This window comes from Rhinoraja longicauda, chromosome 1 (assembly GCF_053455715.1).
Source record: "Rhinoraja longicauda isolate Sanriku21f chromosome 1, sRhiLon1.1, whole genome shotgun sequence".
NCBI lineage: Eukaryota > Metazoa > Chordata > Chondrichthyes > Rajiformes > Arhynchobatidae > Rhinoraja > Rhinoraja longicauda.
The window spans coordinates 69,223,904-69,239,348 of record NC_135953.1 but is presented as its reverse complement, the minus strand read 5'-3'; the positions used below and the strand labels follow the sequence as shown (position 1 = coordinate 69,239,348).

The following is a 15,445-nucleotide window of genomic DNA, read 5'->3' as shown; positions in this document are numbered from 1 at the left end:
AGGTAGAACCTACTGACTGAGAAGGGAAGAAGTTATTTGAGTGAGGACACAAGGTAAGTGCTTGGTTGTGATTACACCCTCCTTAATTACACCGGGAGGATTGTGTTGATTGGAAAGTAACGTGCAAGGGCCGATAAGCTACTCTTGTGCAACAAGCGAGGATAAATTGCTGCTCCTGCTTTTATGCTTTGAGCATATGAGAGTGCAGAATGCCTTCAACCAAGAAGGAAAAGCGCTTAAATTTACAGTGTAGGAAGGAACTGCAGATGCTGGTTTAAACCAAAGATAGACACAAAAAGCCGGAGTAACTCAGCGGGACAGGCAGTACCTCCAGAGATAAGGAATGAGTGATGCTTTGGGTCTCGACCCGAAGTGTCACCCATTTCTACTCTCCAGAGATGCTGCCTGTCCTGCCTGAGTTACTCCAACATTTTGTGTAAATTTATAAAGTTCAGGGTCAGCCTTTCACTGATTTGACACCTCAATCCAGTTATGTGGCTGTGTTACCGTCAGATGGGACCTGACAAGGGATTTAACCTTTCATTGGTGCAAAGCTGTAATCTTTATAACAGTATAAAAGCATTAATATATCAGAACTCTTAATATATCATGGCATTCTACTTGCCCTGCTTTATACGTGCGCATTTGTTGAACTTGAATGTACTCGGCAATCAAGTTTTACTTCTTACAATGAGCCTACACTATAAATAACATAGTGATATGATCTAACTATTTGCGAAAACCTTGGCTTCTTAATTTTTCTGTACTTTGCACTCAGAACCACATCAATGGGCTGGGATGAATGACATTGTTGCAATGTGCCATGTATGTTACTGAAGTTAAAAGAAAAATAATTGAAGGGTGGAAATAGGAAAAACAGATTAACCTTTTTTTAACCAAGTTCAAACATTTTATCAGAACTAGTTCTTGAGCTTGGACAAAGTTTTCCTGCCCCAAAAATATTACTTATATTTTTCTCTCTTAAAATTAATGTGAGGCAGTACAGTGTTTCCACTGTTTGTGTGCCTTTATGCTAAATGTTAATGCAGACATTTCTGTATTGGCAATCTCTATGATTTTCATACTTCACTTGCAATTAATTAACAAGATTGGGGATCATATTTGTGCATCTGTGGTGGATGGTTCATCAGGCAACTGAGAATTGAGGGGATATGTTCCTTTTCTATGTCATTCTGATGGAATAATATCTCAATTGTTAATGATTAGTTAATAATAAATTTGCACATTAATGTTAGTTCAAAAGGTCTAGTTTAGTTTCATTCCCCAATCAGACAATCATACAATAATTTGGATCACAGTTTTGGTGCAAACAACTTGGCTGGAATCAAATTGATTATTCCAACAGAGGTCAACACACTCATTCCTAAACAATTTAATCTATTGGGATTGCCAGTGAATTGTTTTGGCAGATGTACTTTCACATTGTATGAGGCTTATGTAAAATATGGACCATGTTCTACGACACTGCTCAGTGATCTGTGCGTGAAAATATTACAGACCATGAACTCCAGGACTAGTTACAGTCAAACAGAAACATGTTTTGCAACTATAGTCACAGAGACTCTGGTTCGCAAGCTTTCTGGCGAGATGTGTGCTTGTTCCAAGCAGAAGTGCGGGTTTAAGGCAGGAAACAGACAGCAGTCTGTCCTGATAAGGGAGGGTATTGTCTGAGGGAGCTGGCTCATGTGCACTCCCCCGGGGATGTTTGGGTGGGAAGGGACGGCTGACAGGATACCACATGTAATGCTGCGTAATATTCTTCTCCAGAGCTGGCTGCTTTTACATTAGTGAGTAATGGAAAAGGCTTGCAATGTTTTTTTTTCATTTTCACTTGCAGTTTTTATATCTTTTTAAAATAATGTTGTCACTGCAAACTTTGAAGCAAATTATATAATGTGGTGCATTCATTAGAAGAGAAGAGAAATATGATCCAGATTGCATGTGAACAAGCATTGTGGAGAGTACATTTGTGATGCATATGAAAGTATTTGAAGGTATTTGATTAAATAGAATGTGGTTCCAGTAGCATTGTGGTTATATTATTGAACTAATTATGCGGAAACTGGGCTAATGATACAGTTGCAAGATCAGATCTCACCACAACTATTGGATAAATCTAAATAAATGAAGTTCACTTCACGAATGGTGACAATGAATGTATAGATTTATGATCAAAGTTCACCTGGCGCACTGGAAGGAAATCTAATGTCCTTCCTGTCTGTGCTTGACCCTTAATTGCCCTCTGATGTGGTCTAACAAACCTGGTGTTTGTGCCAAAATGGCTATGATGATCAGTAGTAAGAATGAGATTGGATTCACCCCATCCTGAATTGGCCCATGGCTGTCCACCCCCAGCCCAGTCAGTCATGCAAAATCCTCCTCCAAATCATTTCATGCCCTGAGCTTAAATTGGGAGCACTGTCTCAGACAGGGCAAACAATTGCTGACAAATTTACATCTGAGTTCAAGCTAGAAACTCTTCTAACTTATGAAAATTACTGCAGCTTCAGGAACAGAAGATGGCGGGTGGCACCGTGGCGTAAGTGAGCACTGTGGTAGAGATGCTGCCTCAGAACACCAGAGACCCAGATTTGATCCTGACTACGGGTGCTGTCTGTACAGAGTTTGTACATTCTCCCTGTGACCACGTGGGTTTTCTCCGGGTACTCAGGATTCCTCCCGCACTGCAAAGTCGTACAGGTTTGTAGGTTAATTGGCTTTAATAAGTTGTGAAATTGGTCTCTTGGCAGAACTAGTCATGGTCTGCTACCACACGTTTTGGATATCCATCACTCTACCATTATCACCAATCCATCAGAATAAGTCTGGCTCGATGACAAGAGGTGAGAACCATAACAGGATCATAACCAAGCATTCCCTGAAAACAATTTACCAGCCTGGTGAAATCACATTGATAAACAGCAGAATCAAAATGCTACAGACAGAGCTAAGTGATCTTTCAGTAACAGGAGGTTGAGTCTCCATGATGATCACTGTGCTCATTGATGCCAATGTGCCAATGCAGAAGACAAGGCTGAACTATTTGTAACCACCTTCAGTGAGATGTACCAAATGGATGATACACCTTGGCTTCCTCCTGAGATTCCCACCACCGCATAAACTAGTCTTGGACCACTTTGACTCACTCTGTTGGATGATGGGAACATTGGATGCAGCAAAGGCTGGTCAGATGGTGTTTAATTTACTAGAACTAGCACATCAACAATGCTAGGTATCACAAAATGCTGGAGTAACTCAGCAGGTCAGGCAGCATCTCAGGAGAGAAGGAATGGGTGACGTTTCGAGTCGAGACCCTTCTTCAGACTGAAGAAGGGTCTCGACTCGAAACATCACCCATTCCTTCTCTCCTGAGATGCTGCCTGATCTGCTGAGTTACTCCAGCATTTTGTGAATAAATACCTTCGATTTGTTCCAGCATCTGCAGTTATTTTCCTACATCAACAATGCTTGCACCCAGCCAACAAAATCTGTGCCCCATTCCACAAGAAAACAGGACAAATCCCGACTGGCCAATTGTTTGCGTCTAAATCATCCACCAAGTAATTGAAGATGTCATCAGTGTCAGTGCTCTCCAGCAGGTCAGCATCAACAGCCCGGGTATTTGCCAGTATTGGACAGACATTTAACTGGATAATTGCTTTGGCACGAGCAGTCAGAGATTAGGCAGTGTGTGGCAATTCACTTGGCTTCCGACTACACCAAGCCTTTGACTGTCTAAAAGTGAGAACTAAGATGGAATAGTCTCCAATTTCTTGGATAAGTGTTGATCCAACATCATTACACAAGCTGCTTCCTGGGCAAAGCTCCATTACAGACCATCGCTCCATTACTTTCAACACACAACCTGTGCACTGTGGTGACCAGTGAACTGAGTCACTCGGAAGCAGAAACTGGTGAATATTTACGGTCTTTATTTGTCATGATAAGCAGACATTCTTTTGGAGACCCTCTCAATAACCTCCCCAAAGGTGAGGTGCTGCCATTTCTTAAAGTGTTTCAAACAAACTTTGTGTGCAAGGCTTGTGACGGTTATGTCACTGCAGGCCCCAGCACCAATCAGTATCTCATTGGGAACTTCAGGAGCATCTGAACCATCGGATTGACCTACCAGACCTATCGGGGAACATGGATGGCGAGTCCAGGCAGTGAACCATCCAAGTGAAGCATCTAAGCCAGTGACCTCTATGTGAGCTCCCTGATGTAAGAGGTGAGGGTGGGGAGAGGGGTGGAAGGCAATGACTGAAAAAAAACTAGATTGAATAACTGGAGATTATCCTCACCTCTAGATGAACAGTGAAGGTGTGTGTTCTGTTAGCAAGTTTGCGAATTGACATTTTCTTGTGACTAGAGATTGTCTTCTTTCCAAATTAGAAGGGTCCTGGCCCAAAACACCCGCTACACATTCCTTCACAGTTGTTGCCTGTCCTACTGAGTTCCTCCAGCACTTTGTGCAAAATAATTGGTTAAGTGGTTCTTTTCATTTTCATGACTTCTATGATTATTCCAAACGTTGAAAAAAAAATGATTTGGGGTAAGAGCTTTGCGTGATGGAACAAGTTGGCATGAACCTATGCTCCTAATATGGCAATTGTATGTTGCAATTGGACAAAGTCTAGGAACAAATTATTGGTGCAATGGGATAGCTGGGATTGGAAATTGTTGCAGCTTAGTTCAATGTGTTCTTTGGACAAAGGCTATGCTCGTTGAAATTTGACCATGGAGAATTGGAGGCAATGTATATTTTGTAATGAATATCTTCAGCAGCAAATCACCTTATTTTTCTTAAAGTTTTCATGAATTTGTTGGGAAAATACTAAAAATATTTTGAGTCTGAGTCTGAAGAAGGGTCTCGACCCGAAACGTCACCCATTCCTTCTCTCCAGAGATGCTGCCTGTTACCCCAGCATTTTGTATCTACCTTCGATTTAAACCAGCATCTGCAGTTCTTTCATACACTAAAAATAAATTATTGCATTCTTTGTGTAGGTTACTGGTTTTAGAGTGCTACTGTATCTAGTTTCAGAAAAGTAGGCTTAAACTCTGTATAATCCATTCAATTAAATTATTCAAAAGCTTCTTAAAATCACTTTGGAGAGACTCTCCTCAAAATATGCTTGTGTTGTACTAATTGTTAGTAAGCTGTTGCGAATGGACTCATTACAATTTTTTCCCCTTTAAAAAAAAAAAATCACGTTTATATACACTATTAACCGTCATTGAAGTTTTGTTTTCTCTTGTTTTGATAAGGAAATACGATTTTAGATGTAGGCAGTATGGCTGGTAAAGCAAAACTAATTTATTTACTTGTGGCAGGGTAAGCTGTAAAAAATGTACGTGACCCAAATGGTTAATGTCTTGTGACAATCGTTTACATTTTATTGGCTTTGCCTCTTCATTTATCTCACTTGCATACTGAAGCCCTGGCTGGGTTTCATTCTGTGGGTGTGTTACCATCCCAAATGTCTGTCTTGTTTGGGCAAGTTAAGCTGCCCTAACAAAGAACCATAGGGTTGGGCGTGGAAACTCTGGAATGTAAAGTGCCACAGAAACATTTATTAACAGAAGAAAAGGTGGATTGTTTGCTTGCATTAATAGCACCAAGCACTTTGCATTGAGAATAGTTACATTTCTGGACTAGTTATATTGCTGGGCAAGTAAGAAGCAGTCAAGGTGTAGATCAATAATCTGAGTTATGAATTCTGATCCCACAATGATACCCGGAAAATATATAGTCAATCGAGTAAATTAATCTTGATTTATTGCTAATATCAATAATGGTGGCTGGCCACAGTAGTCTATTCTGTTGTAAAAATATATTTGCTCATTTATGTCCTTCAGGGAAGAAAATCTGTTAGATTTATACAGTCTGGTGTATAAATGACAGCAGACTCATGCTATGATTGATTCAAAACTGCCCTCTGATGTGGTAAAACAACCCATTCTGTGGCAGCAAATTGCTTCAGAAACAATAATTAGAATAACATTGGAAGGGCCATGAGGCATCAATCTAGGCACCAGACATGTCAAAGGTACCTGAAGCTCTGACACAAAGGGTCTTCTGTAAAGTTGGGTGAGCTGTTCTACAGACTAGTGAACAACAGGCTCACATGACCATACTCTGAGAAACACGCCTCTCTGGCAATATCGCAGGCTCCTCTGTCCCCTGGGTGTGTCAAGAGTGTTCAATTGTCATATGGCCTGGGTATAGAACATTGAAATTCTTATTTGCTGCAGCTGACACAACAAATAAATGTACAATAATCAATAATGATGTAAATTATTGGTAAAATTAGGTAATCAGACCATAATGGTGCAAACCCGCAGTACACAGTGCAAAACAAAGTCCATAGTAGATTGTTGCTGAGGTAAGGGTGTGGTCAGGGTTATATAGTGTGATGGTTGATGGGAAGAAGCTGTTCTTGCATGTGAAAGTCACAGTTCTCAGGCTCCTGTACCTTCCTCCTGATGGCAGCAGCGAGATGAGAGCGTGGCCAAGGTGGTGCGGGTCTTCGATATTAGCTGCCTATTTGAGATTCCTTTTCGTAGATCCCTTTGATAGTGAGGAAGTCAATAACTGCGATAGACTAGACACTGTCCACCACTTTCTGCAGCCTCCTTCCACTCCCACCAGTGGCAAGTGGCATTGCAGTATACAGTTAAGACGGAGTGGTCCCAGGAGCCTTCAATGCTGGCAACTGGCTGCTGAGGTCTCACAGCATCAGATCAAGCATGAGCACCTCGTGCTGATGGCAGTACTGGAAAGAAGCACCGAAAGGACACATTACATCCTTCATCCATTTTACTTGTCACATCCTCAAAAAATTCCAGAAGATTGGTCAAGCATGATTTCCCCTTCATAAATCCATGCTGACTTGGACCAATATTTTACTGCTATCCAAATACACTGTTATTACCTCTTTAATAATTGACTCCAGCATCTTCCCCACCACCGATGTCAGGCTGACTGGTCTATAATTCCCTGTTTTCTCTCTCGCTCCTTTCTTGAAAAGTGGGATGACATTAGCTACCCTCCAATCCATAGGAACTGATCCTGAATCCATTGAACATTGGAAAATGATCACCAATGTGTCCACGATTTCTAGAGCCATCTCCTTGAGTAGTCTGGGATGCAGACCATCAGGCCCTGGGGATTTATCAGCCTTCAGTCCCATCAGTCTACCCAGTACTGTTAACACTCAATTTAAAACAGACATAGAAGTCTGCAGTCAGATCCATGATTGTCGATAGGGGTTTCTGCCCCTGCAGCAAGCAAACAAAAGAAAGAGGGAAATACATTTTAAATTAAGCACGACATCCGGAGTCTGCAGCGCATCGTTCGATCAGCCGAGAAGGTTGTTTGGTGCAATCTTCCCCCCATGGACGAATTGTACACTGCATGGGCCAGGAAGCAAGCGGGTAAGATCATCTCTGACCCTTCCTACCCTGGCGACTCCGGACTGTCAAAGCTGCCACAGCCAGACATAAAAACAGCTTTTTTTCCACAAGCAGTAGCTCTACTCAACAACCAAAAGTCTGTAGTCTCCTTTTGCTCTGGTATTTTATTTCACTCTTCACATGTTTAAATTATAATGTTTTATTCTTAATTGTTTAATGTATGTCATGTTGTTGCTTGCAAGCAAAGCACCAAGGCAAATTCCTTGTATGTATACATACTTGGCTAATAAAATATATTCAATTCAATTCAAATTATTGACACATTGCTGGAGTAACCCAACAGGTCAGGCAGCATCTCTGAAGAAAAGGGATGGGTGACATTTTGGCTCAGGACCCTTCTTCAGGTAGTGGAGGGGGGTGGGGGTGAGGTGAGGAGCTGCAGGTGAGAAAAGACCAGAACTAGTCAGGGCCAGCCACAAATGACCTCAGGCAGGGTGTTGCCTGGTAGATCCATCTTCCCTGGCCAACATTGGACCTGCCTGAGGTCATCTGTGGCTGATCCTGATTGGTCCTGGTCTTTTGGTGCCTCCTTCATCTCCCCCCAGAGTCATTTAAATCATAGTCATATGCACTTGTGCAGTAGTGTTTGCAAATCGAAGGATTATGTCAACAGGGAGTAGTTACTTTGGAAAGTTAATGTTGCCCTAATCCTCACTTACCACACCCATCTACTCACACCCCACCCAACAACCACACCTCCACAATCCTACAGAACCAAAACAAAAGCCAAACCAGATTTGAAATGATTAAAATGCCACAAAATATATGCAGAATGCTCTCTGATTTCCATCCAATACTATTAAAGGTATGCAAAGCTGTAGGTGCTTTTCACTGTCACGGACTTCAACAGGGCCTAAAATGATTCCACAGTAAAGAAACCTCAAACTTAGTTGGAAATGAAAAAGACTGCAGATGTCGCAATCTGAAGCAACAAACAATCTGCTGGAGGAGCTCAGCAGCTCAAGCAGCATCTGTGGAGGGAAAGGGTCCTAATGCCCAGTTTGGACCCAAAACGTCTATCATTCCTTTCCACCCACGGCTGCTGCTCGACCCACCATGTTCCACCAGCAGATTACACGTTGCTTCTCTAACTTGTATGATTTGTATTCCCATTAATCCATCCCCCCAAACAGTCACACTTTCTAAACATGTTTATCAGACTCCTATGGGATGCAAGAGATGGGATTGTTGGGTCCCTGACAGAGATTCCTAAATCATTGCTGGCCACAAGTGAGGTGCCTGATGACTGCTGGATAGCAGATGTGATCATGTTTATTCAAGAAGAGCAGCAAGGATAAGCCAAATAATTACAGGCTTGTGAGACTAACATCAGTAGTGAAAAAGTTATTGGAAAAACCTCTGAAGGACAGGAATGATCTATACTTAAAGAGGAAGGGGTTGGATAGAGATAATCAACATGAGTTTATTCTAGGAGATACTGTTAACTAGAGTCATGCAACACGGAAACAAGCCCTTCAGCCCAACTTGCCCATTTCAACCAAGGTGACCAATCTGCATTGCTCCCACCTGCCTGCATTTGGCACGTCCTTCTAAATCTTTCATATCCGTGTACTTATCTAAAAGTCTTTTATTGATTAATTTGATTGTGTTTTAAGGAGAAATAACAAAATGTATTGATGAGGGCAATGGGAATGATGGACAGTATGGCCTTCGACAAGGATCCATGTAGAAGATTGAGCCAGAGGTTTAGTCCATGAGATTCAAAGCAAGTTGGAAACTTGGATCCAAGTTGGCCAAGTAATGGGAAGTAGAAGATGATGGCGAATGGTTGCTTTTGTGCTTGGAAGCCAGTGATGACTGCTGCACCCCTGGGATGAGTACTGGCATATTTGCTGTTTGTCATTTGCAGTAATACTTTGGATAAGGATGTGGGAGGTCTGATCAGCAAGTTCACAGAGGATAGAAAAATGGATGGTGTTGTTGATAATGAGGAGAATAGCCTTAGCTATATGACAATATTAATCAATTGTTAAAATGACCAGAGCAATGGCAGATGCACTTTGGGATGTATAATAACCTTGAATGATAGCACCCCAGTAAGTATTGAGATACCGAGTTGACTTTGGTATACAAGTCCATTGATTCCTAAAGTTGGCAGCACAGGTAGCTAAAACGGGGAATTTCGCGATGCTCGCCGACATTAGTCAGGGCATAGAATGTATGAGCATGGAATTACAACTTCTTAAAACTTTGTCTCGGCCACGTGGAGTACTGTGTGTTGTTCTGGACATCTCGCTGTATGAAGGACACGATTGCACTGGAGAGGATGCAGAGGAGACTTGCCATAATGTTGCCTGGGGTGGAACAATTCTGCTATGAAGTGGGACTGAATTGGCTGGATTTGTTTTTCTTGGAGCTGGGGAGGCTGAGTGGGTACCCAATATACTGGTCAGAGGGTGGTGAATCTGTGGAATTCTTTGCCACAGAAGGCTGTGGAGGCCAAGTCAATGGATATTTTTAAGGCAGAGATAGATAGATTCTTGATTAGTACAGGTGTCAGAGGTTATGGGGAGAAGGCAGGAGAATGGGGTTAGGAGGGAAAGAAAGATCAGCCATGATTGAATGGCCGAGTAGACTTGATGAGCCGAATAGCCTAATTCTATGCCTATCACTTATGACCTTATGACTAAATTAGAGGGACATTGATCGGGTGGATATTGAGAAGCCCTTCCCCATAAGAGAGGCATCTAAAAATAAAAGACACAGGTTAAGGTGAGAAGTAAGAGTATTAGAGGGGATCTGAGGGACATTTGTTTAATTCAGAAGGTTACGATTTAGAACATACTGCCGAAGATGGTAATAGAGGCCGGGGCACTATCACAATATTTAGAATATAGAACACAGAATATTGAACAGTACAGGAACAGGCCTTTCGGCCTACAATGTCTGCGCTGAACATGATGTCAAGATGAATCAATCTCATCATCACATGATTCATATCCCTGCATTCCCTGCAAATCCATGTGCTTATCCAGAAGAGGCTTAAACAACACTATCATATCTGCCTCTGTCACCATTCCTTGCAGCATATTCCAGGCACCCACCACCCACTGCTTTATTAAAAAAATTGTACCACACAGCTCCTTTAAACTTTGACTCTTTCATCTTAAAGCTATGCTCTCTAGTCTTTATAGACGAACACTTGATTCACCAAACCATAGAAGAATCTGGACTGGGTGATGATGGTAAATAGGAATAGTATATAGGTGGCACTTGATAGAGAGTATGGACATGGTGGCACAAAGGGCCTATTTCTTGGCTGTTTGACTCTGTGGTTATAAACATAATCGCTAAATTTTGTTCTCTGTGTGTCTAAGCATGTGCATAGATTGCTCCCAAGAGCTGAAATATTACTGTGACAACAATGTATTGCAGATCTGAAATGAGAGGATGGAATATAGAATGGTCGTATAGGGTGTGTGACTTTTAAATGGGATTGTAGATGCAGGGAAGGACTAAAGCTGCAAAAATAACTATTTTTATTTGTAGAGTGTCCAACGCACACCTCAGACAACATCAACTTAATTTACACTTATGTGAGAAACAAGAAATTGCATATGCTGGTTTACACAAAAGACATAAAGTGCTGGAGTAACTCAGCAGGTCAGGCAGCATCTCTGGAGAACTTTGGGGCCCTTCTTCAGACCCATGTTTTGGGTCGGGACCCTCTGGATCTGAAGAAGGGGCCTGACCCGAAAAGTCATCTAACCATGTTCTCCACAGATGCTGCCTGATCCGCTGAGTTACTCCAGCACTTTGTATCTTTTACACTTATGGGAGCTTGCTCCCCTGCACCCCATGACATTTTAAAATACTTTTGGAGAAGATTCGGTTGTGTTCAATAAAATATTTCATCCCACTTCCTCTGTTTTGCAACCTCTTATTTGTAAGCCAATTCACAATAAACAGGAAAATATTGTTCCCAACAGGATAAGCTTGACCTATAGCTCCAGTTTCCCTTGGCACAACATGTTGCTGCATTTGTATGGTCAGCCAGGAGCAGAGTTCAGGTCATGACATTGCTAGGCTTGCATCCATTGTTAGGCTTGACATCTAGATTGTCACCATGGGAATCCCAATTACAGCAGAGTTTCGTCACTCAATACAATACAATACAATACAATATATCTTTATTGTCATTGTACAGGGGTACAACGAGATTGGGAATGCGCCTCCCATATGATGCAATAAATTAATTAGCTAATCAGTATTAATTTAAACAACCCAATGAAACAAATTGGAATAGTTTTAAAACAGAATAAAGTGCAAGTAGATCTGTGCCGGTTCACTGTACGATGTGACCATCCGGCTCAGCAGGACAGGTTCATAGCAGCTATGGCCCTGGGGATGAAGCTGTTCCTGAATCTGGAGGTGCGGGCGTAGAAGGCCTTGTATCGTCTGCCCGATGGTAGAAGTTCGAACAGACTATTGCAGGGGTGTGAAGAGTCTTTGTGGATGCTGGTGGCTTTTCTGAGTTGCATGTATTCCAGTGTAGGAAAACACAACTCAGTTGCTTTTTATTTTTAATTTAAAATATTCTCTACAGGAGAAGAACCAGGTCAAGAGTCAAGACTCTAGAGTCATAGAGTGATACAGTGGGGAAACAGGCCCTTCGGCCCAACTTGCCCACACCGGCCAACAAAGTCCCAGCCACACTAGTCCCACTTGCCTGCACTTGGTCCATATCCCTCCAAACCTGTCCTATCCATGTACCTGTCTAACTGTTTCTTAAACAATGGGATAGTCCCAGCTTCAACAACCTCTTCTGGCAGCTTGTTCCATACACCCACCACCCTTTGTGTGAATAAGTTACCCCTCGGATTCCTATTAAATCTTTTCCCCTTCACCTTGCACCTATGCCCTCTGGTCCTCGATTCCCCTACTCTGGGCAAGACACTCTGTGCATCTACCTGACCTATTCCTCATGATTTTGTACACCTCTACAAGATCACCCCTTATCCTCCTGCACTCCATGGAATAGAGACTCAGCCTACTCAACCTCTCCGGATAGCTCACACCCTCTAGTCCTGACAATATCCTCGTAAATCTTTTCTGAACCCTTTAAAGCTTGACAATATCTTTCCTATAACGTTGTGCCCAGAACTGAACACAATATTCTAAATGCGGTCTCACCAACGTCTTATACAACTGCAACATGACCTCCCAACTTCTATACTCAATACTCTAACTGATGAAGGCCAGAGTGCCAAAAGCCTTTTTGACCACCTTATCCACCTGCGACTCGACCTTCAAGGAACCATGCACCTGTACTCCTAGATCCCTCTGCTCTACGACACTACCCAGAGGCCAAACATTTACTGTGTAGGTCCTGCCCTTGTTCGACGTCCCAAAATGCAACACCTTTGTATTACAACTTCTTTGTATTAAATTCCATCAACCATTCCTCCGCTCACCTGGCCAATAGATTCAGATCCTGCTGCAATCGTTCACAACCATCTTCACTATCTGCAAAAACCACTCACTTTTGTCAGTCTGAAGAAGGGTCTCGACCCGAAACATCACCCATTCCTTCTCTCCAGAGATGCTGCTTGACCTGCTGAGTTACTCCAGCATTTTGTGAATAAATTCCTTCGATTTGTACCAGCATCTGCAGTTATTTTCTTATACTCACTTTTGTATCATCAGCAAACTTGCTAATCTTGCCCTGTACAGTGCATTCAGAAAGTATTCAGACCCCTTCACTTTTTCTGCATTACAGCCTTATTTTAAAATGGATTAAATTCTTTTTTTTTAATCATCAATCTACACACAATACCCCATAATAAAATAGCGAAAACAGGTGTTTAGAAATTTTTGCAAAGTAATTAAAAAGAAATGTGAAATATCACATTTACATAAGTATTCAGACCCTTTACTCAGTATTTTGTTGAGGCACCTTTGGCAGCGATTACAGAAGTCTTCTTGGGTATGATGCTACAAGCTTGGCACACCTGTATTTGGGTCATTTCTCACATTCTTCTCTGCAGATCCTCTCAAGCTCTGTCAGGTTGGATGGGGAGCGTCGATGCACAGCTATTTTCAGGTCCCTCCAGAGATGTTCGATCGGGTTCAAATCCAGGCTCTGACTGGGCCACTCAAGGACATTCACAGACTTGTCACGGAGCCACTACTGCATTGTATTGGCTGTGTGCTTAGGGTCGTTGTCCTGTTGGAAGGTGAACCTCTGCCCCAGTCTTAGGTCCAGAATGCTCTGGAGCAGGTTTTCATCAAGGATCTCTCTGTACTTTGCTCCGTTCATCTTTCCTTCGATCCTGACTAGTCTCCCAGTTCCTGCTGCTGAAAAACATCCCCACAGCATGATGCTGCCACCACCATGCTTCACCGTAGGTGTGGTATTGGCCAGGTGATAAGTGGTGCCACTTGGCATTCAGGCCAAAGTGTTCAATCTTGGTTTCATCAGACCAGAGAATCTTGTTTCTCATGGTCTGAGAGTACTTTAGGTGCCTTTTGGCAAACTCTCAAATGGGCTGGCATGTGACTTTTACTGAGGAGTGGCTTCCATTTGGCCATTCTTCCATAAAGGCCTGATTGGTAGAGTGCTGCAGATATAGTTGTCCTTCTGGAAGATTCTCCCATCTTCACAGAGGAACTCTGGAGGTCTGTCAGAATGACCATCGGGTTCTTGCTCACCTCCCTGACCAAGCCCCTTCTCTCCCGATTGCTCATTTTGGCCGGGCGGCCAGCTCTATGAAGAGTCCTGGTGGTTCCAAATTTCTTCCATTTAAGAATGACTGAGGCCACTGTGCTCTTCAGGACCTGCAATGTTGCAGAAATTGTTTTATACCCTTCCCCAGATCTGTGTCTCGACACAATCCTGTCTCGGAGTTCTACAGACAATTCCTTTGTCTTCATGGTTTGGTTTTTGCTCTGACATGCAGTGTCAACTGTGGGACCTTGTATAGACAGGTGTATGCCTTTCCAAATCATGTCCAATCAATTTAATTTACCACGGGTGGACTTCAATTAAGTTGTAGAAACATCTCAAGGATAATCAATGAAAATAGGATGAACCTAAGCTCAATTTTGAGTGTCATAGCAAAGGGTCTGAATACTTATGTAAATGTGATATTTCAGTTATTTATTTTTAATTACTTAGCAAAAATTTCTAAACTCCTGTTTTGGTTTTTTTTATTATGGGTTATTGTGTGTAGATTGATGATATAAAAAAAAGATTTCATCCATTTTAAAATAAGGCTGTAACGTAGCAAAATGTGGGAAAAGTGAAGGGGTCTGAATACTTTTTGAATGCACTGTATGTTCTCATCAAAATCATTGATGTAGATGACAAACAATAATGGGGCCAGCACCGAACCCTGAGGCACACCACTAGTCACAGGCCTCCAGTCCGAGAAGCAACCTTCCACCATCACCCTCTGCTTCCTTCCATGAAGCCAATTTGCTATCCATTCAGCTATCTCTCCTTGGATCCCATGAGATCTTACCTTCCCAAGCAGCCTACCATGCGAAACCTTGTCGAATGGCTTACTGAAATCCATGTCCACAACATCTACTGCTCTGCCCTCATCGACCTTTTTGGTCATGTCTTCAAAAAATCAATCAGATTTGTGAGACGACCTCCCACGTACAAAACCATGCTGACTATCCCTAATCAACCCTTGCCCATCCAAATGCCTGTATATCCTATCCCTCAGAATACTCTCTAGTAACTTTCCAATTACAGATGTTATGCTCACCAACCTATAGTTCCCAGCATTTTCCCTGCAGCCCTTCTTGAAAAGAGGCACAACATTTGCCATCCCCCAGTTGTCCCGCACCTCTCCTGTATTTAAGGACAACTTGTAAATGTCAACCAGGGCTCCCGCAATTTCCTCTCTAGTTTCCCACAATGTCCTCAGATATATCAGATCAGGCCCTGGAGATATGTCTACCTTCATACACGACAGTA

The 15,445-nt window shown here is 42.4% G+C and overlaps 1 protein-coding gene across 7 annotated transcripts in view; it reads left to right on the top strand.

Moving 5' to 3' along the window:
* LOC144593813 (Krueppel-like factor 3) overlaps positions 1 to 15,445 on the top strand; it is a 93,918-nt gene that overhangs the window by 16,070 nt on the left and 62,403 nt on the right. For all 7 annotated transcript variants that reach the window (XM_078399959.1, XM_078399980.1, XM_078399934.1 and 4 more), the window contains exon 2: positions 3 to 53. The gene's annotated coding sequence lies outside the window, so the exon portion shown is untranslated. The remainder of the gene's footprint in view (positions 1 to 2; positions 54 to 15,445) is intronic.